Source organism: Amaranthus tricolor, chromosome 3 (assembly GCF_026212465.1).
Source record: "Amaranthus tricolor cultivar Red isolate AtriRed21 chromosome 3, ASM2621246v1, whole genome shotgun sequence".
NCBI lineage: Eukaryota > Viridiplantae > Streptophyta > Magnoliopsida > Caryophyllales > Amaranthaceae > Amaranthus > Amaranthus tricolor.
In genome coordinates, this window is record NC_080049.1 from 6,815,264 (window position 1) to 6,840,469 (window position 25,206).

Sequence of the window (25,206 nt, forward strand, 5' to 3'; positions counted from 1 at the left end):
TACGTAGGAACAGTGTACTGTCTCCATCTACAACTTTTGTCAGATTGTTAACTTTGGGAACAGTAGACCGTCTGTCTACTTTTAATGTCCTAAGCATTTATCTAACTTCTTGGATATTCTTAAGACACGTACAGATTCCACGAACCAAGTCATAGGCTTCATCAACGATTTCAACAAAATCGGATATTCACCTACAAAACAATCTCTAAAAACATGTTTGTTTATTTAAAAGTGAAGTCATCATCAAAACCTAAGAGGCCAACAAATTCCCCCTTTTTGATGATGACAAACTTTATAAACAAACTTAAGTATACTAGAGTAAAACAAATTTCTTAGAGCATACTAGAGATTAAAGCAACTCTAAAAAACTTTGTAAATCAACTTGTTACAATATAATTTACCAAGCATACATAAACCAACTTACTCTATAAAAACATGATATCAAATATGTTTTAAAAAATTTCAAAAATAATTAAACTAAAACAAACTAAAATAAAATAGACTAAAACATAAATTATTAAGTATTTTCAAAAGAAACAAAGAAACAACTTTAAAACAATTAATCAAAACAATTAATCAAAATATCCATAAAAACTTAATATCAACACAGATGATCAGATTCTTAGCTATCATAAACACAGCACATTAACTTCCATAAAAAGCAATATAAATCAATCAAGATATGTACTGTGTATTCACAGCTCCTCTTAAGTTTGTGCATAATCTTCCCCCTTTTGTCATCAATCAAAAAGAATTTGGGGTTATCAAACCTCAGCACAAACCATATAGATTTGTCAGTGATGAAAGCAAGAAACAATAATAAAAGTAAGCACCATAAAAAGCAATCAAATCTGCATAATGTTAGTCATCACAGACAAGAAATAAAAACAAAAGAAAGAAATGTAGCAGTTGTTTAAATACAAACTTGTACCCCATATGGTACAAAGACAAAATGAAATTTTTTGATTAGTGTTACAGCCAACAAATCATTAAAAACATGGGAAGAGGAATCAGGGAGCAGTCTCTTCTTCATCTATGTATTCGGTCTACACTTCAACAATATCCAACTTTGCACCAAGACGGTTCTCCATCAGGGTAAGTTGATCAACGATTGAAGCAAGTGAGACTCGAATTTCATCTTGAAAAGCAGTGAATTGAGACCGTAGGTCAAGGAGTTTGGAGAGAATGAAGTTTGAAGAAGCTGCAGGAACAGAATCAGGATTAGCACAACTAGTACCTGGTGAAGACTGAGATGGTGGTGGTGTAAAGTGAATAGGTGATTGAGGTAGTGATGGATTGTGATGTGATGGTGATGTGGTTGGCTTGGGAGAGGGAGGTTTATTGGATGTAGACTCAGGCATGGTCTCAAATGTGGTATCATCAACCAATGTAGCCTTACGTTTCGAAGCTAACCTCCTACTCTTCCTCTGAATAGATTTAGCCTTTCTCCTCATTGCTATCACAATCTCTTCATCACTTGAATCATTACAGAGATTGTGATGAACATCTTCTTCTAAGGCTTCCTCCTGTTCTGCTTCCCCCTTACTAGCTTCTCCATCCTGTTCCCCTTTTTCTTCTGTTTCAATATTGTCAGTGGGAACAGTCCTTGCTCCTTTTCCTCTTTTTCTTCCTGTTCTTCCTCCCTCAATTTTTCCTCTTCTTTTTCAATCCCTTCTTCTTCAGAACCAACTTCAACTTCCTCCTCTAAATAATGTATTAACATCCTTTCATCATTTAATTTTAAGTGCAAATTTTGTAAACACTTCGCACCTATTTTCATGTTGGGTCCCATTCGGAACTCCAACCCTTCCAAAGGGACATCAAATTTTCTGAAAATCCAGGTCAACAACCCTCCATAACCAACAAAGTTTTTCTTCTCAATACAATCAGAGAAATGAGATATCATCAAAGATGGAAAATTTATCTTTATGTGATTAGCCATGCAGTAAATCAATGTAGCATCACGTAAACTTACTTCACTCCTTTTGGAGTTTCTTGGCAAAATAAATCTTTGTGCAATATTGTACAGTAATTTATGCAGAGGATTCAAAATGTTATGGCTTATTTTCCCTTTTCTTTGCTCAATCCCTAAAAATTTTAAAACCGTTTTTTCATTTATCCCAGAAAATACTATTTTTGAACCAACGTAGTAAATATCAAACCCAACATTAGGAACATTAAACCATTCCCCCAGCAATGCACTATTAAATTCTATTTTGATGTTTTTGACAGTACTAGAGCACATCCCACAATCATTTGAGAAATTTGAAATAAATTCTCGCATTAGATTTGGAAACATGGAATTGCAACTAAAATTTGACATCAAAATTTCCCATTCTTGATGTTGCAAAACGTCATACAGTTGAGGAAAATGGGTAGAGTCATACCAGTATTTGTCGAGTTCGAAACCAACAGACATTTCCTTTGAGACTTCTTCAGCACTATTAGGGTTACTATGCTTCGAACGTTTGACTACTTTGGAAGATGAACCACCTTTTGGTGATGAAATCTTGCGTTTGGTACTGGTAGATTTAGTAGTGTGTTTGGGTGATTCTTTTGTGGTTTCTGTGGTTGTGGGTGGTGCAGCATTCAGTAATGGTAGAGGATGAACCACTCTTAGAGGTTGTGGCTGGGTATGTGTACGGGATTTAGGGGTTTTCTTGCCTGATTTTGAAGATCTTGGGGTTTTCATTTTGTACTTTTGAAAAGGTTGAGAGAAAAGAAGGAGAACGGTTTCTTGAAGAAGAATTGAGAAAGCGTGAGTAGTGTGATGTAAGAGAAGGGTTGAAATGACAGTTACCTTAAGTCCCATCTCATCAATGCCATCATCATTACTTGTGATTTGGAAGGAGTATTTGAATAAATGAAAACCGTTTCCCATATTTTTTTATTGATTTATGTTGACTATATAAAAAAAGAACAAAATTATGAAATATTAAATTATGAAAAGAATGAATTATGATATTATAAAATATTATATGAAGAGAATAACGAACATACTGCTTTGGTCTGATCAACTTAACAGCATACAAATGAGAAGACATTCATAGTACAAACTTTATTAAGTGTTTACCTGATCCATTCAATAATTGATTCTCAATCAAGATATTGAGGTTGATTCCTGACCTTTTTCATTCTCATGATGCTTCATTGGGAATTTTATGCAATCAACTTTAGTGGAGCTTGATCATACCAAGTTCCAATCTCATCTTTTCATATTGTTCCCTTGGAAGTGGTTTGGTCAGAATATCTGCAACTTGTTCATTTGTATTAACATGCTTTGATACAATATTTTTGTTTTCTACATTATCCTTAAGAAAATGATGTCTAATATGTATGTGTTTAGCTCGTGAGTGATGCACCGGATCTTTAGATATACATATGGCACTGGTATTATCACAATAAATAGGAATGCATTCAATTTTAATACCAAAATCTCTTAGTTGCTGTTTTATCCAAAGCATTTGGGAACAGCAAGCTGCTGCTGCTACGTATTCAGCTTCGGCTGTGGATAATGCAACCGTGTTTTGTTTCTTGGAACTCCATGAAACTAAACATGAGCCAAGAAATTGTACCATACCTGACGTGCTTTTTCTATTAACTAGATCACCTACATAATCTACATCACTAAAGCCTTTTAAATCATAAACATCACTTTTAGGATAAAATAGGGACAAGTCGTATGTTCCCTTCAAATATCTTAAAATCCGTTTTACTGCTGTGAGATGTGATTCTTTGGGGTTGGACTGAAATCTAGCACATAAACCAACAATAAATGAAATATCGAGTCTACTTGCAGTTAGATATAATAAGGAACCTATCATGCCTAGATACATTGTTTGATCTACGTTAGTTCCTTTTAGGTCTTCATCTAATCTAACATTTGTAGCCATGGGTCTATGGTTGATTTTAGCGTTGTTTAGCCCATACTTCTTAAGAAGTTCTTTTATGTATTTTTGTTGATGAATAAAAATACCATTTTCAGTTTGTTTAATTTGCAAACCAAGGAAAAAATTTAATTCTCCCATCATGCTCATTTCAAATTCTGTGCCCATAAGGTTAGCAAATTCTTTACATAACAAATCATTGGTCGCACCGAAAATAATATCATCAACATAAATTTGAACAACTAAAATATCATAACCTTTATTCTTAAAGAATAAGGTTTTGTCAATTTTTCCTCTTACAAAGTTATTTTGAATCAAAAACTTTGATAGTCTTTCATACCACTGTCTAGGAGCTTGCTTCAAGCCATATAAAGCTTTGTTAAGCTTGTAGACATGATCAGGACAAGAGGTACTTTCAAAACCTGGGGGTTGTTCAACAAAAGCTTCTTCATCAAGAAAGCCATTTAAGAAAGCACATTTCACATCCATTTGATATAATTTAAATTTCATAAATGCAGCAAAAGAAATTAAAATTCTATTAGCCTCTAACCTTGCTACCGGAGCAAATGTCTCGGTGTAATCAATACCTTCTTGTTGATTATATCCTTTGACCACGAGTCTTGCTTTGTTTCTTACAATTATTCCATGTTCATCTAGCTTATTCCGAAATACCCATTTCAAACCAATTACCTTCTTGTGTTTAGGTTTGGGTTCCAAGTGCCATACCTTATTTCTTTCAAACTCGTTTAATTCATCTCGCATTGCTACTATCCATTCGGAATCCTTTAGAGCTTCTTCGTGATTTTTGGGTTCAAGTGATGATAGGAACGCAAAATGTGCACAAAAGTTTCTCAGTTGGGATATGGTTTGTGTTCCCTTATTCATATCACTCATAATCAGATCAAGAGGATGATAACTTTGATATTTCCAAGGTTTGGGCACAAATTCTCTCTTGAGGGAACAGTAGCATGTTCTGGCTCAACAGCTTGATTGGCATTTTGTTCAGCTACTGGATCATTTTGCTCATCTGCGGGAACAGCTGAATTGGGAACAATTTGCTGGTCCAGTTGTGCTGGCAGTTCCTGAACTTAGTCAGTTTCTTCTTCGTGTTCTTGTATTTGCTGTTCACCTGCTGTTCCTTGATCTTGCACCTTTATTTCTTCATCATCTTCTAAATTTGCAAGACCTATTTTGACATTGTTTATTTCTTGTTCACTTGTTGAAAAGTTAGTTTCATCAAAGATTATGTGAACGGATTCCTCCACGCACATTGTTCTCTTATTATAAACTCTGTAAGCTTTGCTATGTGATGAATAACCGAGAAATACTGCTTCATCACTTCTTTCATCAAATTTACCTATATTTCGTTTTCCATTTACATGAACAAAACATTTGCATCCAAACACACGAAAATAGGAAATATTTGGTTTAACACCTTTAAGCAATTCATAGGGTGTTTTAGAAGTGATTGGTCTTATTAATACACGATTCAAAGTATAGCATGCATTATTGACGGCCTCGGCCCAAAAATTTCTAGGTAGACCACTAGCAATCAACATAGTCCTAGCCATTTCTTCTAGGGTTCTATTTTTCCTTTCTACCACTCCATTTTGTTGTGGTGTTCTTGGAGCGGAAAAATTGTGATTTATACCATGTTCATTACAATAATTCATAAAGTTTGAATTTTCAAATTCTTTGCCATGATCTGATCTTATGTGAACAATTTGATTATTGGTAGATTTTTGTATTTTGTTAGCAAAAGAAACAAACTCATCAAAAGCTTCATCTTTGCTTACTAAAAATAGGGTCCAAGTAAACCTACTATAGTCATCAACTATGACAAACACATATCTTTTGTCACTACGGCTTTGTGTTCTCATAGGTCCACATAGATCCATATGAATTAATTCTAATGGTCTAGAGGTAGTCACCAGATACTTTGATTTAAAGGATGACCGCACTTGTTTTCCTTTAGAACAAGGATCACAAATTTCATTTTTGAGGAATTTTATTTCTGGTAATCCTCTTACTAGGTCTTTTGATCTTAAAGTATTAATCAATGAATAACTAGCATGACCTAGACGCTTGTGCCAAAGCCGTGGGTCTTCTTCTATAACGCTTAAACACGTTAGACTGGTTTTGGGAACAGTGTCCAGGTCCACAACATACGTATTCCCTTTTCTGATTCCCTCAAGCACAGGGTTTCCTGTGTTGTTCCTAGAAATTATGCATCGTTCAAAAATAAACTTAACAGAGTTACCTTTGTCACAAAATTGAGAAATACTTAAAAGATTGTGTTTTAAATTCTCGACTAAAAATACATTGTCAATGGCATGGGAACTTGACCTTCCAACCTTTCCTTTGGCGATTATCTCACCCTTCATATTATCACCGAAGGTTACAGTTCCCCCATCATATGCTTCAAGTGAGAGAAATTTAGATTTGTCACCCGTCATGTGCTTGGAACACCCACTGTCGAGATACCATGAGTTGTTCCCCCTCACTTGAACCTGCACAGCAAATTAAGAGTTAGGTTTAGGAACCCAGTTATCCTTGGGTTCCTTGTCGGTTATACATGAATCATATTTCTTGATCCATAACTGTTCGACATGAATTTTATTTGCTGTGTGGTGTTGTTCCCTTTTTATACAATGATATTTTAGGTGTCCAACTTTACCACAAAAGGAACAGATCTTACTACTAGGGAGATCAACATAGACCTTTTTCTTTTTATCGTTTTTAACATAACCTAGACCTTCTTTACTCTTTGGTTTAGCATTTAGAATCCATTTGGGAACTTCATTGATTTTCCCTTTTCCTTTTAAATTAAATTGATCTTGTAGATACTTATTTTCTCTTTTACATGATTCTAATTTTAATTTCATTTCTTGAAATTCCGTGCTAAACACATGAGTGGATATATCATTTTCATGCCATTTTAATCCTAGCAATTTGTTTTGATTCTTTTCAATGTTAAGAATGATGAATTCCTGCTTTATTTTCTCCAATTGCTCTTTTAAAATGATGTTCTTATCTAACAAATCAAAAAATCTACTTTGCACATCGATCCTAAAAATCCTAAAAGTATTTAAGTATGAGATGTGATCTTTACTTTACTTAAGGTCTTTCTCAATTTGGAGACACTTGGCTATTTTTTCCTCCAACTTCTCTTGTGTTTCCAAAAATAACTTAATTAATTTATCCTTACTTAAACTGAATAGATGTTTAGGAGTAGAACTAGAAGACATTACCTCTCTTTCCTTAGTCTCTTCATGAGATGCCATGAGACACAGATTTGCAGTTTCTTCCTCTACTGGAACTTCAGTTTCAGCTTCGCTTTTAGTGTCACCCCAAGCTGCGATCATTGCTTTACGAAAATTTGTTCTGAAGTTTCCCTTCTTTGGCATTCTTCCAGCTTCCCTTGTCTTCCCTTTGCCCTTCTCATTCTTCCATAGAGGGCAATCCTTGATGAAGTGATCAGTACTTCCACATTTGTGGCATTCAAAATTTGTCTTCAAGTTAGCAGTTCCTCTTTCCTTATTATTTCTTTGGTTTCTATATCTGCTGTTCCTGAAGAATTTTTTGAATTTGCGTGCCAACATAGCAGCTTCCTCTTCACCAGCTTCTGATTCTTCACTATCATCAGCTCCTAGAGCCAGTCCTTTGTTTCGAGAACTGTCCGCTGTTCCCAAATGCAGTTCGTGTGTCATGAGTGAACCAGCCAGCTCCTCCAAATTGAACTTGGTGAAATCTTTGGACTCCTGGATGGCTGTGACCTTAGCTCTCCAGCGTTCATCTTGTGGAAGACTTCTCAGTATTTTCCTGACTCGTTCATCAACTGGAGTAATCTTGCCAAGAGAGACAAGTTCGTTTGTAATGTTGGTGAACCTGGTAAACATCTCTTGGATGTTTTCCTTAGGTTCCATAACAAACCTTTCATATTTGGACATTAGGAGGTCAATCTTAGATCGCTTCACTTCACTGGTACCTTCATGGGTAACTTCCAGCAGGTCCCATATCTGCTTTGCCGTTTTACAACCCATGATACGATTATGTTCATTTGGCCCGAAACCATAGTGAAGCAGCTTGATAGCAAGAGCGTTCATCTCCATCTTTTGAAAGTCTTCCTTTTCATATTCAGTGATTGGTTTTGGAATTCATTCATTGTTGGAGTTGATGGTCGTCACCTCAGAATCTCCTATTTCAATTACTCTCCATACTTGGTAATTTTCGGCCTTTATAAAAATTTCCATCCTATTTTTCCAGTAGGTATAGAATTTCCCATCGAACATGGGTGGCCTTTACGTAGAGTACCCTTCTTCCATGCGTTCGTTCATCTTCAACATCTTACCAGGGAACATGATACTGCTCTCAGGGTTTCCTGATTAAATGAGGAACAGGGCTCTGATACCAATTGTTGAAATACACGAAGATGGTCGAATGCAACAAGAGGGGGGGGTGAATTGTTGTGTATCAAGCTTTACTAAGTTTTTCTTCTAATTTGCGGAATTTTAACAAACAAAATAAAGCTTAAACTTAAAAAGCAAAAGATAAAAAGGAGACAAAGATTTTACGTGGAAACCTTCTTGGCCTAATAAGAAGAAAAACCACGACCCCCCCGGGATTTCAAAATTCTCACTATGTTTTAGGCAATCAAATACAATTACATAAAACAGTTTGCTTCACTTGAAGCTTCTCTACTCTAGTCCTAATTCTCTTTCTCTTTTTACGCTTCTCTTCTCTATTCCCTTAGACTTCTCATAAGTCTAATTACAACAAATCACTCAATAACCCTTACAAGGCCAATTCTCAAGAGGATAAAAATTAAAATAATTACTTAAGAAAAATATAATAAATCAATTGGCATTTAAAAACAGAAAATATTTTTCTTAAATGATCTCCCTTTAATGGACACTCTTGGATCCTCATTCGGTTTGAGCAAAGTTCCTCCTATTTATAGTGGGAACAACCAGCAGTTACTTTAGACACACCTCCCACTATCCTCCACGTTCTCAAAAGAAAAAGATAGTGGTCTTGCCAAGAAATAAACGTCCGGCTGTTATTTGCTCAAAGAGGAAAACAGTTCCTCAAGCTAAAAATAGCATAGGAATCAAAACACAAGATCCTAAATAATAGGAGATCTTAATCTTAAGAAGAAAAAGTCTTAGGCTATTTTTAGATAACCTAAAAATAGTTTAGCCAATTAACTTACTAATTAATTTAAGCAACTAATTTAAGATTTAACCGTTTACATCAACTAAAACCAGAATAATAAAATAACTGCAATTTTCCAATCGATGTTTTTCTCCAGACCTGCTACGTAGGAACAGTGTACTCTCTCCATCTACAACTTCTATCAGATTGTTAACTTTGGGAACAGTAGACCGCCTGTCTACTTTTAACGTCCTAAGCATTTATCTAACTTCTTGGATATTCTTAAGACACGTACAACTTCCACGAACCAAGTCATAGGCTTCATCAACGATTTCAACAAAATCGGATATTCACCTACAAAACAATCTCTAAAACATGTTTGTTTATTTAATAGTGAAGTCATCATCAAAACCTAAAAGGCCAACACTTTGGAAATTTCGCATCAGAAAGTTTCTGGAAGTTGTTTTGGCTAATACTCGTTCGAGCACCTGGAAACAGAACATCTATTCGTGATGCGAAACTTTGCTTCATAGAACATTGTGTTGTTATGAACAAATGTTTTACGTCATTATTAACTGATAATCATCAGTTATTATTAATGTATCGTTTTGGATGAATCCTTGTCACTTCAACTCTATAAATAAGATTAGTGCATGGAAGTTATTTACATCTTGGAATACAATTTGGTCTCAATCTTTCTCTCAATCTCTTGAAACATAAAAGAGAGTAATTGATCTTGTATTGTTTTTCTGGTTTTAATCTCTACATAAACACATAATCATTTAGTTCAATCGGTTTGTACTAACCGTTTGATGTGATTGATTGTATCTCATTGTGAATTTCCATTCTCATAACTCAAGTACCTTTGTGGGAGAAATATCACAATAGGAAAGCTTGTAGTCGCCTTCAATCTATATCAAGATTTTCGAGTGACGTTTAGCGTTGCAAACATATCTTCTCTATGGTGTTGTTCAATTCGTAGTTCATTCAAGCAAGGAGTCCATTGCCATACACAAAGGAGACACTACAACATCATCTTGTATTTGTAGTTTACTTTCTGCATTATTATTTGCAATAATCTTTTGTGATAATTTCTGTGATCATGGCAAGCGTCAAGGAACTCACTTCAAACTTCATGAAATTGGACAAGTTTTTGGGTGTGGAATTCAGAAGATGGCAAAAGAAAATGCTCATCCTCTTGACTTCCCTCAATGTGGTCTATATGATAAGCACTCCGAAACCGAAAGAGAAGGAGAATGACACTTTGGAAGAGGCAAGGAAGCGCAAAAAGTGGGAGAAAGATGATGTCATATGTAGAGGACACATCCTCAATGGTATGTGTGATTCTCTTTTCGATATTTATCAATTTCATGAATCTGCTAAGATTTTATGGGATAGTTTAGAAGATAAATATATGTCGGAAGATGCAAGTTCTAAAAAGTTTTTAGTTATTAATTTCAATAATTACAAAATGTTAGACAACCTGTTCGGTGATGGATCAATTCCATGATTTACTACGCATGTATAATAACATGAAAGTGCATGACATAACCATGGATGAAATTTACATAGTTTCTAGTATCATAGACAAGTTGCCAAACACTTGGAGGTATGTTAAACACGCCCTCAAACATAAAAAGGAAGAGATTACTCTCTCGGAACTCGCTCAACATCTTCAAGTTGAAGCAAGTTTAAGAGAAATTGAAAGTTCAAAGGGGGACAATCCCAATCTTTCAACCATCAACATAGTGATAGATGATTAAAAGGCTTCAACAAGTGGAGACAAGAGAAAGAAACCACAAAATCTCAAAAGAAAAGGCAAGAAAAAGGTTAATGATAATGCTTGTTGGGAATGTGGAAAGACCGAGCATCGCAAGAAAAATTGCTTTGTGTTTAAGAATAAATTAAAGAAGAGGAAGGGTAATGCTTCTACAGCAAAGACCCTCCTACTAAAGTTAATCTTACAATTTTGGATGAAAATTCTTGTTTGAGTTTATCTTCCATGGATTCTAATGTGATTATTGTGCAGGATGATGGTGTGTACATCTGTGGCCTTATGCATACTCATATTTTCTTAGTCCTGTGCCTGTTTTGGGACCAAATAATAGACCGTTTTCCGCCTGACTTGGGGGATCTGGGTTTGCTTAGTTGGTGGCTTGGATGACTACCTTTTGAGGCACATTTCGACTAGCCTGTGAGGATTGAGCCTTTTTGGACTCCTTGCGAGTTCCATTCATTTTGAGTGCTAATTAGGGGGTCTAAGTATTGTGTCTGTTCTCCTCCAGCATAGTTTGCTTTTCCTAGGGCCATGGATGATAACACGTTTATTAGATTTGAACTAAATAGCCAAATAGCCTACCATGGACGTAAATTGACTTTAGATTAAGCCAAGTTCTTTCCTTTACCTTTTCTTTTGTAGCCATGCTATTTAAACTCCACATGAGCCAAATATTCCCTCTTTTGACCTAGAGGATAGCGTAGTGATGATGGGGTTGGTGTGAGTTACATTGTGTTTTGGGCTTTTTGGTTAGTCCAGTGGTTGTTGGTTTTTCATGACTCTATTCATTCATTTGTTGCTCATATTGTTTCTCCCTTTTCCTCTTGTGCTTCACATAGTGATTATCACATTTATATACGTATACATTCATTGAGTAAGGAGACCTTCCTCTTGTTTTTCATGGTGTTTTATGATAGAGTTCATTCATACTTATTTGTGATTTTTGGGTTGATATCATCATTGGATACGATGTTTATTGGCTTTTCATGAAGTGATTGTGGTATCTTTAGTCTTAGGTCACTTGTTATCCTTTACTTTAGCGCCACATTCCCAAATGTATCCCACCTTAACCCAAAGCCAACGTTACAACCCTTCATAAACCTGTTCGACTTGGTCTGATTAGTATGTTCTGTGCTGGAGTTAGATATGACACAATCCCCATGATTTACCCCTATCAGGTGTTTGATTCCCGACTCATCTTTAGTCGGATGATTATGAGCGAAACACGAACCATAATCAAACACATGAGCGTCATTGCATATTTCTCACATCTTTTGAGAAATAACCCCGGGAGCGTAGACTTGTGACCTCTCTAGGTAGTGGGTGGCATAGCTTGTGTTGTAGCTTACCTTGTGATCCCGAGTCCTTGGAATTGGTCATTCTTCTTGGTATTGCGCTCTTTTTAAGACCATTGTACTTGCACACCTATGGCTAGGGAAGAGTATTGCTCGTGCACAGCTAGCGTTGCTTTGATTTCCACTCACCATGTATGTTTGTATTGGATTTGTAGGTTTCCTTCTAAAAACCCTCACGAGACCTTACTCATTCTCTACAGGAGACCTAGGGGTTTAAAGGGCTTGTCGTACGTGCTAAGTGCGACCGTGATTCCTACGAAAGTGAGTCTTAGGTTTTATTGCATTCCGTAGTTTTGTTTTATTTTTGCCTCGCGCTTTCATGTTGCCCTGCTAGTTCTTTTGCTAGAGACTAACAAAGGTTTGGCTTGAGGGAGTTGATGTGCTCATTTTTAGAGCATATTTATCTCCTCATTGTAGTGTCGAGTCTCGCGTTTTAGAATGCTTGTTCCACACTTTACGCATGATTTTACCTTGCTCTTGTCTCCATGGTGTTTTGAGGTAATTTCAAGTATTTTCGGAGATTTCAAGGTATTTTACGTTGCGTACGAGACTTAGACACTTTGATCGAAGATTAGAGGCGCATATCGGAGCCATGACATGCTTTCCAAGCCCTACTGAAGGTCCTCGCAAAGTCCGGAAGCCATCTAAGGCTTCAAAGATTCGATTGGGCCAAAGGAGAACAAGGATTCGACCGAATCCAAGTACCATTCGGTCAAATGGAGCTAGATTTGGGCGAACCAAGAAGCAATTCGGGCGAATGGATCTGAAACATCAAAGAAACGTGCTCAAAACGTCTGGAAAGTCTAAATGTACCTCCATTCGGGCGAATCATGGTCCCATTCGGCCGAATGGACCCCCCAGACTGCACGACTTGTTTTTTTCGCACGTTTATTCCCGAGGGCTCTTAGGGCTTTTTACCCCTTTCGTTCCTTAGCTTATAAATACCCCCTTGTATCTAAATAAACCGGATGCCTAGTGTGAGAGCTCTTAAGCCTCACTTTAGAACATCAAACATTTATTTCTTTTCTTAGTTTTAAATCCTAGTGTAGATTTATTGTTCTTCATTTATGCTTCTACCTACTTTAATGTCACTTCATTTATGTAAGTTTATTTCTTTGATGCTTTGATGTCTTTATTGCTTTCTCCTATTGCTTTCTTCTATTGCTTTCCTTTAATGCTTTCATTTAATGCTTTCTTAGTCTAGATTTAATGCTTTCATGTCCTTCAATTCCTCTAATGCTTTCCTTGTTTATTGCTTTTATCTCTAGTATGTTAGAGTAGTTTCTTTAGGGTTTAAGGTTAGAGAAACCCTAGGTTTGGTCTTGTCTTTAATGTTTAGGATTAGGGTTGAGGTTGATGATGGTTGTTGATAGATATTCGATTCGAATCTTGTCCTGCCACTCCTAGAGAGACATAGGGCGATTATAGATCGTTCGTGTGGCTTATAGGGTCACCAACTTCCTCTCGATATCTAGAGTGTCTTGATTGATTATCGTTTGAACTCCCTTGACCTAGCTTATCTTTATTTCCAATAGACCATCCTAGGGTGGACATAGTCTACTCCCCGCTTGTCTTTCATTGTTGAATTTCGCTTTTTATTCTTTTTATTAGTTAAGTTCACCCACCAACCAACCTTCCATATAACCTTCCCACACCAAGTCTTTAGTCTAGCATCCCTTGTTCTTGTGGTTCGATCCCCGACTTACCATTACACTCGTTGTAGTAGTATCAGGGTGATTATAAATATTGTTTGTATAACTAGGCTTCTTGTAACACCCTGAGATTTTCTGACGTCATTAATTAATATTTGGGAAATTATCAATGGTGCCCTTGTACTATTGAAAAATTACAATGGTACCCAACTGCATTTCAGTGGTACCCCCCAATTGTATGGTAATTACAACCGTGACATTAATGATGTTATTTCCGTTAAATGTCCGTTAACTTTTGAAATTAACTTAACCATGGTTAGTTTGTAATTGTTTAAATACCCAGCATCCATTAAAAACCCAATTCTTGTTTGTGTTATTGGTATATCATTAAAAACCCAAAATCCCAAAAACCCAGATCAAATAACACAAAGCAGATGAGCCATGACGCAGCCTCCGGAATGCTCTGTAATATAGCAGGATTGTACGCCATAGAACAAATATCAAAACCAGGAGCTGTAGCACCATTGGGAGCAGCAAAGGACATTGGAAAAGTATGAGTCTGTTGAGCTTGTTGTTGTTGCTTATCACCAAGGTTACCATTACAAACACCAGCAGCATTGTTACCACCACCACCATCACCACCACCACCACCCATTGAAGTAGGCGGAGTTATTAAAGCAAAGTTGGGAGAATGGAAGGGCATTGCAAAGTTCTGCCCATAGCCGTGAAAGTTGCAGTTAAAGTTACTAAGTCGCCAGCAAAGAAGGTTGCCGCGGTGAAAGCGAAGAAGCCTAAGAGTCTTAAATATCCGGCGAAGAAGGCAACTGCTGTGAAAAAAACTACACCGACGAAGAAAACTAAGAAGTGAAATGTTGGAAATTAGGGTTCTCATTAATTGAAATTAGGATTTGTGTTGTGTAAATTTGTCGATAAAGTACTTAAGGTTTGATTAGAGTACAAGTTATGAATGGTCATAACTTGTAGTGGCAGGAATTTTTCTATGGTTCGATTTTAGTTTAAACTTTTGTAAAAAAACTCGACTTAATTGAGCTGTTTTGCAATGGATATTAGTTTTCTAATTTTAGAGTGGTTTGTTCAATTTTCATTCTGATTATTGCTATTGAAGTGATGATTGTGCGTAAAATGTTTTCAGTTTTGATGAATCTAATTGTTTTTCTGAATGATATTGCAAAAAGTTTATTTCAAGAATTTACTGTTTTGAATTTAGTATATTTCAACAATTCGCTCTTTGATTTAAATGTAGATTCTCTCTCATGGATTTCAAGAAATTCGGTCATGGTTGCTGAAAAATCAAAGAATGTGGCTCCTGCAATTTGTAATTCCATAGTAACCATGGAAGAAGAGCTGCCATGGAAGAAGAGCAGCCATGAAAGAGAAAAGGGAAGAAGACGAAGAAACTAACCATGGTTAGGTTAAATTCCAAATTTAACGGACATTTAACGGAAAATTCATCATTAAGGTCACGGTTGTAATTACCATATAATTGGGGGGTACCACTGAAATGCAGTTCGGTACCATTGTAATTTTTCAATAGTACAAGGGCACCATTGATAATTTCCCTTAATATTTTAATAATTTTTGGGTATTTTATAATTATATCAAATTAATTTTTGAAGTAGTTTTAATGAATTCCTTTCATATACAAATTTAAATAACATATATTTATATTAAAAAAAATACAATTACGATTCTATAAAGGGGTTCGAATCAAAATAATTATTTTATTTAAAATGTGTGAGCATACAAAGATGAGTTTCTTAGTTGGGCCTCGCAAGAAAATGAACCTAAGTAAATAAATAAATAAATAAGTGTGTAAATAATACAAAAGGATGGGTTAGGGTTATAAGTACTCCTTTCCTCACTCACTCAAAACACGCCTTCACCTTTCCCTCTCCTCTCCTCTTCCCTTCTCTCATCCCTCCACTGCGGCACACCACCACCACCAGCCACATATTCTTCCTCCACCGGTGAGCAGCCATCGTAGCAGCAGCCCGCTTTCCTCCCTCACGGCACCCAGCAGCAATGGCTGCTTTGTTCTCTTCCTCCCCCCTGCAGCTCGTGAGTCTCCAAGCAGCAGCAACCACCTTCGTGGTGGTTTTCCCGGCAGCAGCAGCGCAACACCACCATACTAACTCCTCCCTTCTTCACCCTTCTCTTGTTTCATCTTAGTAAGCCATCTCTTTATTTCTGTAATTAATTTTCTAGCCTTAATTGGAGTTTTATTAAGTGTATTGAGTTAATGTTGGTTTTGTGTCAATTTCATTGAATCTTGTTGGTGGGTAAGAATTTGATTGATGAATTAAACATGTTTATGACTTAGGGTTTGAAGTGTGATTTGAAATTATGGGTTGTGTGTTGATTTTGTATTAGTTTCTTCGAATCTTAGTATGGGTAGTAATTATATATGTTATCTTTGAACACGAAACGATTAGGGCTTGGATTTAGAGATGAAACTACTAATAATGTGTGTTTTATACTATATTTTGGTGATGATTGATTAAATAACTTTAAAAGTTGTTTTAAGATTTGGTCGATTGGTTATTATTGTGAATAATTAGTAATGGTGATGATGTTAGTTGACTATGCAAGTGATTTTGATTGATTAAATTGAGAATAATAGCTACTAATTGTTGTGGTTTGATTGTTGTGAATTACAAATACCCTTATTAGGTTGTTATTGAAGTTATAGATACATGATATTAGTAAGCCAAGAGCATGATGTCAACTTATCGTCGATGGTTGGTAAAGTTAATTGTCGTGTTGTTTTGACTATAGTTCTTAATAGCTTTGGAGAATGTAACAAATGATATCTCGATAAGACAAATCTTAGAGTAAACCGTAAAGGACGGGAGGAAATTCGGGTGTTACACTTCTAGATTGGCACATGTTAACTTTGGTAAAGTTTCTTTTATGTCAAAGCATGAGTTAATTCCTTTATGTGAACAAAAGTCTGAAAATTGCAAAATGTGCACGCATAAGATCACAAGAACGCCTTTCAAAAGTGTTGAAAGAAAATCTCAAATTTTAGAACTTATGCATAGTGATCTTTGTGACTTTCATAGTTGATAAGTGAAATTATTTGCACTTATTTATATCATTTTAAACTCCTTAATGATGGTTATTATTAGTAATTTCGTGCTTATTTTGAAGATTTATGCTACTTTACCCATGTTGGTTATTCCTATTTATTTTGAGTGGTTTTGATCTTTTTAAGCATAATTCTTATGGTTATAATGATGACGGAGTTCTCTAAGGATATTATTTCTTTTTTGAAGATGTTTTACAATGAAGATGGGCAAAAGAGTTTAAAAGTGTTTAAAATGCAAAAGTATTGAAGTGAAATTCGATATATACTTATTCTTTTGGTCATAACTTTTGATAGAAAGATCACATTAGTATAAAGTTTATGGCGTTGGAAAATAGACTTCAAGAGCTTTCCAAAGGTATATTATATGTCTAATTCCAACAATCAACCAAGAAATGGCGGCTATTTAAAGTTTACCAGTCAGAAGCAAAGCGACGAGTCGTCGCCTGAAAGCTACGACTCGTCTCCAACTGCTGAAAGCCACGCGCTGACGGTTTTCTTTCACTTTTTTAGAGGTTTTATTTATTTTATCTTTATTTTATTATGAGAAATCAGTTATTTTTGGGGAGATTGTTCCCCAAGTAACCTTAGAATATAAATATGCATTAGTTAGCTTTATTTTTTTGTGCTTTTAGCGCCCTAGATGCCCTAATGCTCTAGTTTTCAGTTTTAAAACGAAAGTTTGAGAATTAATACTAGTAAGGTCTTAAATCGATATTGATCAATAGTGGGGAAGCTTGAGATTAATTGGATCACGTTTAATTATGCCAAAGACTCAATTTCATACAATTATGAGAGTAATTGACTCCCAAGTTAGAATTAGGTGATTCTCGACATCCTAGATTTGCCTTATTATCATCGTCTTCATATTAATTATTGTCTTAGCTTTATTTATTAGTTTCATTTACATCATTTTGATTTTTGTTCATAGTAGTGTTAGATTGTCAAACCGATTATATTGTTTGTCCGTATCTCGTAGTTATAAACTGAACGAATCTATTAACTCACTTCCCTGAGTTCGACTCGTATTGCTACACGTACACCGTGCGCTTGCAGTAATTTAAAATTTGCACATACCAATAGTACTCCATCATTAGGCAATAAAAGATATGTAATTACTTTTATTGATGATTATTCAAGATTTTGTTATGTTTATCTTTTACATTCGAAAGATGAGGCACTTAACTCTTTCAAAGTTTACAAGAATGAAGTTGAACATCAAATTAATCGTAAACTTAAGAGATTAAGAACCGACAAAGGAGGAGAATACTATGATCCTCATTATTTTCAATCAATGGGAATTATACATGAAACAACCGTCGGTTACACACCACAATCCAATGGTGTGGCGGAAAGAAAGAATTGAACTCTTTATGAAATGGTTAATTTCATGTTGTCATACTCAAATTTGAGTGATGGATGTTGGGGAGAAGCAATGTTGACCGCATGTCACATTTTAAACCGGGTTCCATCAATAACCAATAAGGAAACTCCTTATGAATTATGGTACAAAAAGAAACAAAACTTAAGTTATCTTAAGGTTTGGGGTTGTAGGGCTATCGTAAGGGTACCCGGACAAAAGAAAAAGAAACTTGGTGAACGAGGTCGTGAATGCATCTTTATAGGTTATGTAAATCAAAGCAAAGCCTATAGGTTCTATGTTATATAATAAAATGACTGTATATCGATCCATTCAATAATTGAGTCTAGAGATGCGATATTTGATGAGAATAGATTCTCATCAATTGGTAGACAAAGAAATCTACACATAAGTACCGATGATAATGTTGAACTTGAAAATATTCAACAAGAAAATCCACATGAAGATAATGTTGATGAAAATCATCAAATTGTCTTCCAAGATACTCCCTTAGATGAAGAAAATATTCCTAGGAGTAAAAGAAAAAGAAAAGCAAAGACTTATGGTCCTGACTTTCATGTATATCTAGTAGAAGGAACTAGAAATGACGTTCATTCGAGTGTTCTATGTTTACTAAATGTGGAAGGAGACCCATTGACGTATAGCGATGCTATGACATCACAAGATAATTATTTTTGTAAAGAAGCTATCAATGATGAAATGGATTCCATCATGGGAAATAATATGTGGGTATTAGTTGATTTACCTTCGTCTTATAAACCGATTGCTCGCAAATGGATCTTTCGAAAGAAGATGAGAATTGATGGTATTATTGATAAGTTTAATGTCCGTTTAGTGGCACAAGGCTTTCGACAAAAGCACGGTATCGATCATTTTGATACATATGCACCAGTTGCAAGAACAACCACCATTCGGTTGTTGGTAGCGTTAGCTTTGATTCATAATTTAGTGATTCATCAAATAGACGTTAAAACTGCCTTTTTGTATGGAGAACTAGACGAAGAATTTTATATGAAGCAACCCGAAGGGTTTTTTTTGAAAGGACATGAAAATATGGTGTGTAGACTTGTAAAGTCATTATACGGACTAAAACAAGCACCGAAACCATGGCATCAAAAGATTGATGAGACGGTTTTGTCCTTTGGATTCAAATTAAATCATACCGATAAGTGTGTTTGTAGCAAATTCGATAGGTAAGGCAACAGAGTCATTATAAGCCTCTATGTTGATGAAATGTTCATATTTGGTACTGATTTAGTACAGGTTCAAGAGATAAAAGAATTTTTGTCAAGTTCATTCCAAATGAAGGACATGGGGGAGGCCGATGTGATCTTAGAAATCAAGATCATAAGAGATGGAAAAGAAATCAAATAAGTCAAGCTCATTACATAGAGAAAGTACTTAAAAGATTCAACATATTTGAGACAACTCCGATCTCAACCCCTATGGATCAACATGCCAAGGTTCGTAGACATGATAAGGAACCAGTTTCGCAATTAGCATATTCAAAGGTTATTGGATCTCTAATGTATGCAATGACTTGTACGAGACCTGATATAGCCTTTGAGGTGGCAAAGTTAAGTAGGTTTACAAGTATCCAGGGCCGCATCACTGGAAAGTGGTTAGAAAGAGTATTAAAATACTTGAAGGGTACTATGGATCGTGGTATCACTTATAGTGGAGAAACTCCAATCTTGGAAGGTTATTCTGATGCAAGTTGAATCACAAATGAAGAGGATAATTCTTCTACAAGTGGTTGGGTGTTCGTTTATGGGGGAGGAGCCATATCATGGTCTTCCAAGAAACAAACATGCATTGCCGATTCCACTATGGCTTCTGAGTTTATAGTGCTAGCATCTGCAGGAAAGGAAGAAGAATGGTTACGGGATCTCATGTTTGAGATACTGATATTACCAATGCCTATATCACCGGTGGCAATTCATACAAATTGCAGGGTGGCATTGGCGAAGGCTTATAATTAAGTGTATAACGGTAAATCTCATTATATTGCTCTTAGGCACAGCCTAGTGTAAGGATATATTGTTAATGGGGTCATAACTCTTGATTATTTAAACAATAAGTTCAATTTGGTTGATTTCATTACTAAAGCCATGAGTAGGGATTCAATTGAACAGGCGTAATTGGAATCGGATTACGTTAACTAAAATTCAATTAGAAAGCCCAATTCATGCACGATTAACGTTGTGTCTGAATTCTATGTGGTGAAATTCTTTTTGATTTTTGTAAGCAACAAGTTTTAATAACCCGTAGTTGCTTTAGACCGTGAATAGCGAGGTGGTCGTTAATTAAAGTTCTCAAGGCCTGGAGTTGAAGAGCTCTTGGTGAAGTATCCATTCGCGGGGATATTTTATACGTAAGGAGAACCTACCTATATAAGTTTGAAGTTTTGGCCGCTTCAAGTAGTCAAAATTAACGTATAGACTATGATAAACTTATGAATAGATATAGGCACGGCCATTATAATGTCTCACAGAAATGATAGGGAAAATTTTAATAACCGCAAGCGCACGGTTGACGTGTAGCTGCTGGTCGAACACAAAGAGGCGAGTTAATCAAATTGTTTGTTTTATGACTAAAAGACACGGATCAAGAAAATAATATGGTTGGAGAAACTATTACTACGATGCAAGAACTAAAACTAAAACAATAACAAATATGAAGATAACAATGATGCAACAAACTTTAAGGTGTCGGGCATCACCTAATTCTAACATGGAAGTCGATCACTCTCATGATTGTATGAAACTGAGTCGTTAGCATAATTAAATGTGATCTAATTAACTTCAAGCTTCCGCTCTATTGATTAATATCGGTTTAAGACCAAACTAGTATTAATCCTCAAACTTCCGTTTTATTGGCTAAACTAGTAGGAATTTAATTTAAATATATCTCAATCCTAAATTAATCCTAATCTCAAACTTCCGTCTTATTGAAAAGGTTAATAAAGATATTTAAAGTAAGATTCATTAAGCATAGATTCAATTATAGACTCAAATTCACACAATCAATCGATAAAATATCATCCCATGCTTTGAATTAAGATTTATGCCCTAACCCTAGAGAGGAAAACTACTCTCTAGACATAACGATGAAGAACATGTAGTAAATGATAAATAAATCCTCAAGTATAACTATAAATATGAAGGTCAATGATAAATTCAGTGCACAAAAGCGAATACTAAAGTTATTAACAAAGAGAACTTACTAGTGGGAATAACATAAATGAAAATTACCAAGAAATCAAATGTAACAATGGAGTCTTTCTCCATAAGGGCTAATGAAAGAACTTGAAAGCCAAAGTGAAAAAGAATAAAAAAATTCAAAAAACTACTCAGGAATCAAACTTAACTTCTCAAAAATAACTAACTCTATTTATAATATCTACTAAAAAACGTAACTACTGGCCAACAGAAGAAAACGCCGACTTGGCGGTCAAGGACCACAGCAAAAAACCGAGTCGGCTTTTATTGAAGCAAAACAATGATTTTTCCAGAACCTACCACCGAGTCGGCGGTCACTTTTCTTTCACAAAAGCCAACTCGGCTTTTGTCACTGCCAATATCGTCAATTTTCCATAACATTAAGCCGAATCGGCGATGGCTTGGTCTTCTTAGGAAGTCGAGTCGGCTTTACTCTCTGCCCATGATCCTTGTATCCAGATGCTAAAGACGACTAGGCTTTACTTTGAAGGCTTCTCAAAGTCGAGTAGGATTTCCTTTGGGGCTTGGGACTTCATATGTAGGATTGTTTTGAAGCCTCTTTCATTGATTCTTTGACTCGTGAGCATCGATCTCCTTCTCAAAGTGCCCTGCAATTGTAAGAGCCACATTTCTTGCACAAATATATCCCAATATCATCAAAATCGACCCAATTACTCCCAAAGGATTAAAATATTACAAACTGGAGTAAATGGACTAAAAATAATCCTAAACTGCCACTAAACTTCATCAAAGGAGCATAAAAATAGACGCAATAAGTGCAAATAAGTGCACTTATCATTCATCTTCAAATGATCAAAGGTGCTATATGATTCAAATTCGCAGGGATATCATTATAACACGATCGTTTGTCAAATGTGTTGTACTAGTTGTTAATTCAATTCGCAGGGACATTAGCATTGATACATAGAATGTGATTTTAAGATCAGTTTTTTTAGAAAGAGAAAGAAGTCCTAAAGGCTCTAAATGGGGGAGGATTGTTGAGATTTAAAGCATGTACGACCATATCCAAAGGCTTAAGACATGTACTAAGTCATAGATAACTTAATAATGGAACCAAAAACATGGTGCTCGACTGTTTACTCATTCGAGCAATAGGGTGCTCGTTCGAGCACTTCCTTGCTCGTTCGAGCGCTCTTGTGTCGTGCTGTCAGTTTGTTCCAAAACCTTCTGTTTGATATTTTGGTGTTTTGCTCGTTCGAGCACTTTGGGTGCTCGTTTGAGCGCTTTGGAAATTCCGCATCAGAAAGTTTCTAGAAGTTGTTTTGGCTCATGCTCGTTCGAGCACTTTGAAACAGAACATATGTTCGTGATGCGAAACTTTGTTTCATGGAGCATTGTGTTGTTATGAACAAATGTTTTACGTCATTATTAACTGATAATCATCAGTTATTATTGTCACATATTATGCTCGTTCAAGCACCTTGAAATCAGATATTGTCACACGTTATTTTTGGCAACACTTAAACAACATTACATCACAGTGTAATGTATAACTTTAAAAAAATACTTCTTTAAATAAACGACATAAGCCTAATGAGCTCTATAAGCTCATAGCTAAACATAATTGAGGTCATCTCTTATAAAATAGTATTTTTGTTTTTACCAAACATTTACACTAAAACAAGGCTTAAAACAGTAGTAAAATATGTGAAAAATAGGAAATATTCATGGACCGCTAGAAGTAGGCTTGATCTAACATTCTGGTAAAACGGGTGATCGTCATCACCTAAATACGACACTTGTAAGAACTAAACGGGATTTAGGGCTCAAGGCCGCTTCTAAAAGCATATACCTAAAATCAAGCTCTAGGATTTTTCACATATATCCGGATACATAGTATACATTTTATAATTCCCATTTTATCGCAAAGAACGGACATTTAGAATGTCTTTTTATACAAAAGTTTTAAGTAAATCTAAAACATTCTTTTGTAATTTTTAATTAAACACAATATTAACATACTTTATTTTATCAAACACAATTTCCATAACATGATTAAGTTTACTAAAATCATTTTACAAATACTAATGACACTATTACATAAGCAAAGTAATTAATAATTAGTTAAATGACAATTGACTCATCATCAACAACACATGTAATAGTTTGAGTTACCATCAATGGAGTTTTATAAATTTTTACACCAATCTTAAATCCTAAATACTCAATTTGATTCAAACCCAAATAATATCAGTTAATCAAATAGGAACCCATAACTCAACGATTCCAATTCATGAAACTCAATTGAAGAATGAATAATAGCCTTAAACACTTGATAAAAGGAGTACTCAATTTGAACCCCAACTTTAATCATTAACAAGTAAATCTCAAAATGCTATTCTTGATTTTCAGAACACCCTATTAGTATTTTAGGCATAAGTTCTTCATACGAACTCATATAGAGGCGATTCAAGTGGCCACGCAACCATAACTCCGATCTCTACAACTTTATGAAGGAACCAAAACTCAGAAATGACTCTAACTACCTCGAAAATAGCCAAAAAGATTCGAACAGAAACTTGTTCAAATAAAATGAACTTTACTCTCAGCTTTGAACAGGGATCAACAACCATTGTTTATACTTAAAAACTTATAACCACTTTAAAACATACAATTTATATTTAACTTAATAGAATAGTTTGTGGTTACCTTGATGAGAAATTTCTTCAATCAAAATTCAAAATCCAACTTCAAACACCAAAAGAAGATTCTATCAAAAAGTCTTAGGAATTAAGCACATCAATGTCAATTAAAGTTCTTTTAAGCTTAATTAACATACAAATAATTAAAATGAATATGAAGATGGATATGAACTCACTATTATCAAAAGAGGATGGAGATGATCAAAGTTGTTAAAATCGGGATTCTACTTGGCGTTCAGACCTTTAGAATCGAATCAGTAGAATCGAATCGTGGAATCGTAAGATTTTACAATAAACTTAAATTTGCTATCTTGTCATAATTATTCACCTCAAAGATTTAAGTTTATTAATTAAAGTTTCATTCACTTTATTTTTAAGAATGACATTAAAAATATTTAATAATTAGTTTAAATCTTCATACTGATGAAGAAATTTTTTTAAAAAAAATAATGATGATGGATCGTTAAATTGTATGAAAAATCAATGAAATATGGTACATAAGAAAAACTTTTAAAAATATTATAAATTTGTAGAATCGAATCGTTAAATCGTAGGATCGTAGAATCGTGTTATGATTATACCTCTACAAATTTTATTTTAATTAGAATCGTAAGATTCTACCAACTTATAATTCTACCTACGATTCGAAATGTTCACTTATTTTTGGATCATAAAATTGTAGAATCGTAGATTATAATCGTGATTTTAATAACCATGGAGATGATGATCTACTTAATTTCTTCAATCCCAAAATTATCTTATTTCCAAAACAACTCCCAATTAGCTTCCCATAAGTATCACTAATTTTGTAGAGACTTTAATTGAATTATTAAGAATCCTAAATTGAAATTGGGGGTTTCTAATATAAACACATAGTACTTAATTCATGGTGATTTATGAACTTAGGATGGGAAAGTAGGTAAAATTCCAATATTTGGGTAAGTCTTATGCACTAGAATAGTAGAAATATGTTTTAGAATTTGCTTTGAGAGATAAGAGAGAAGATGATG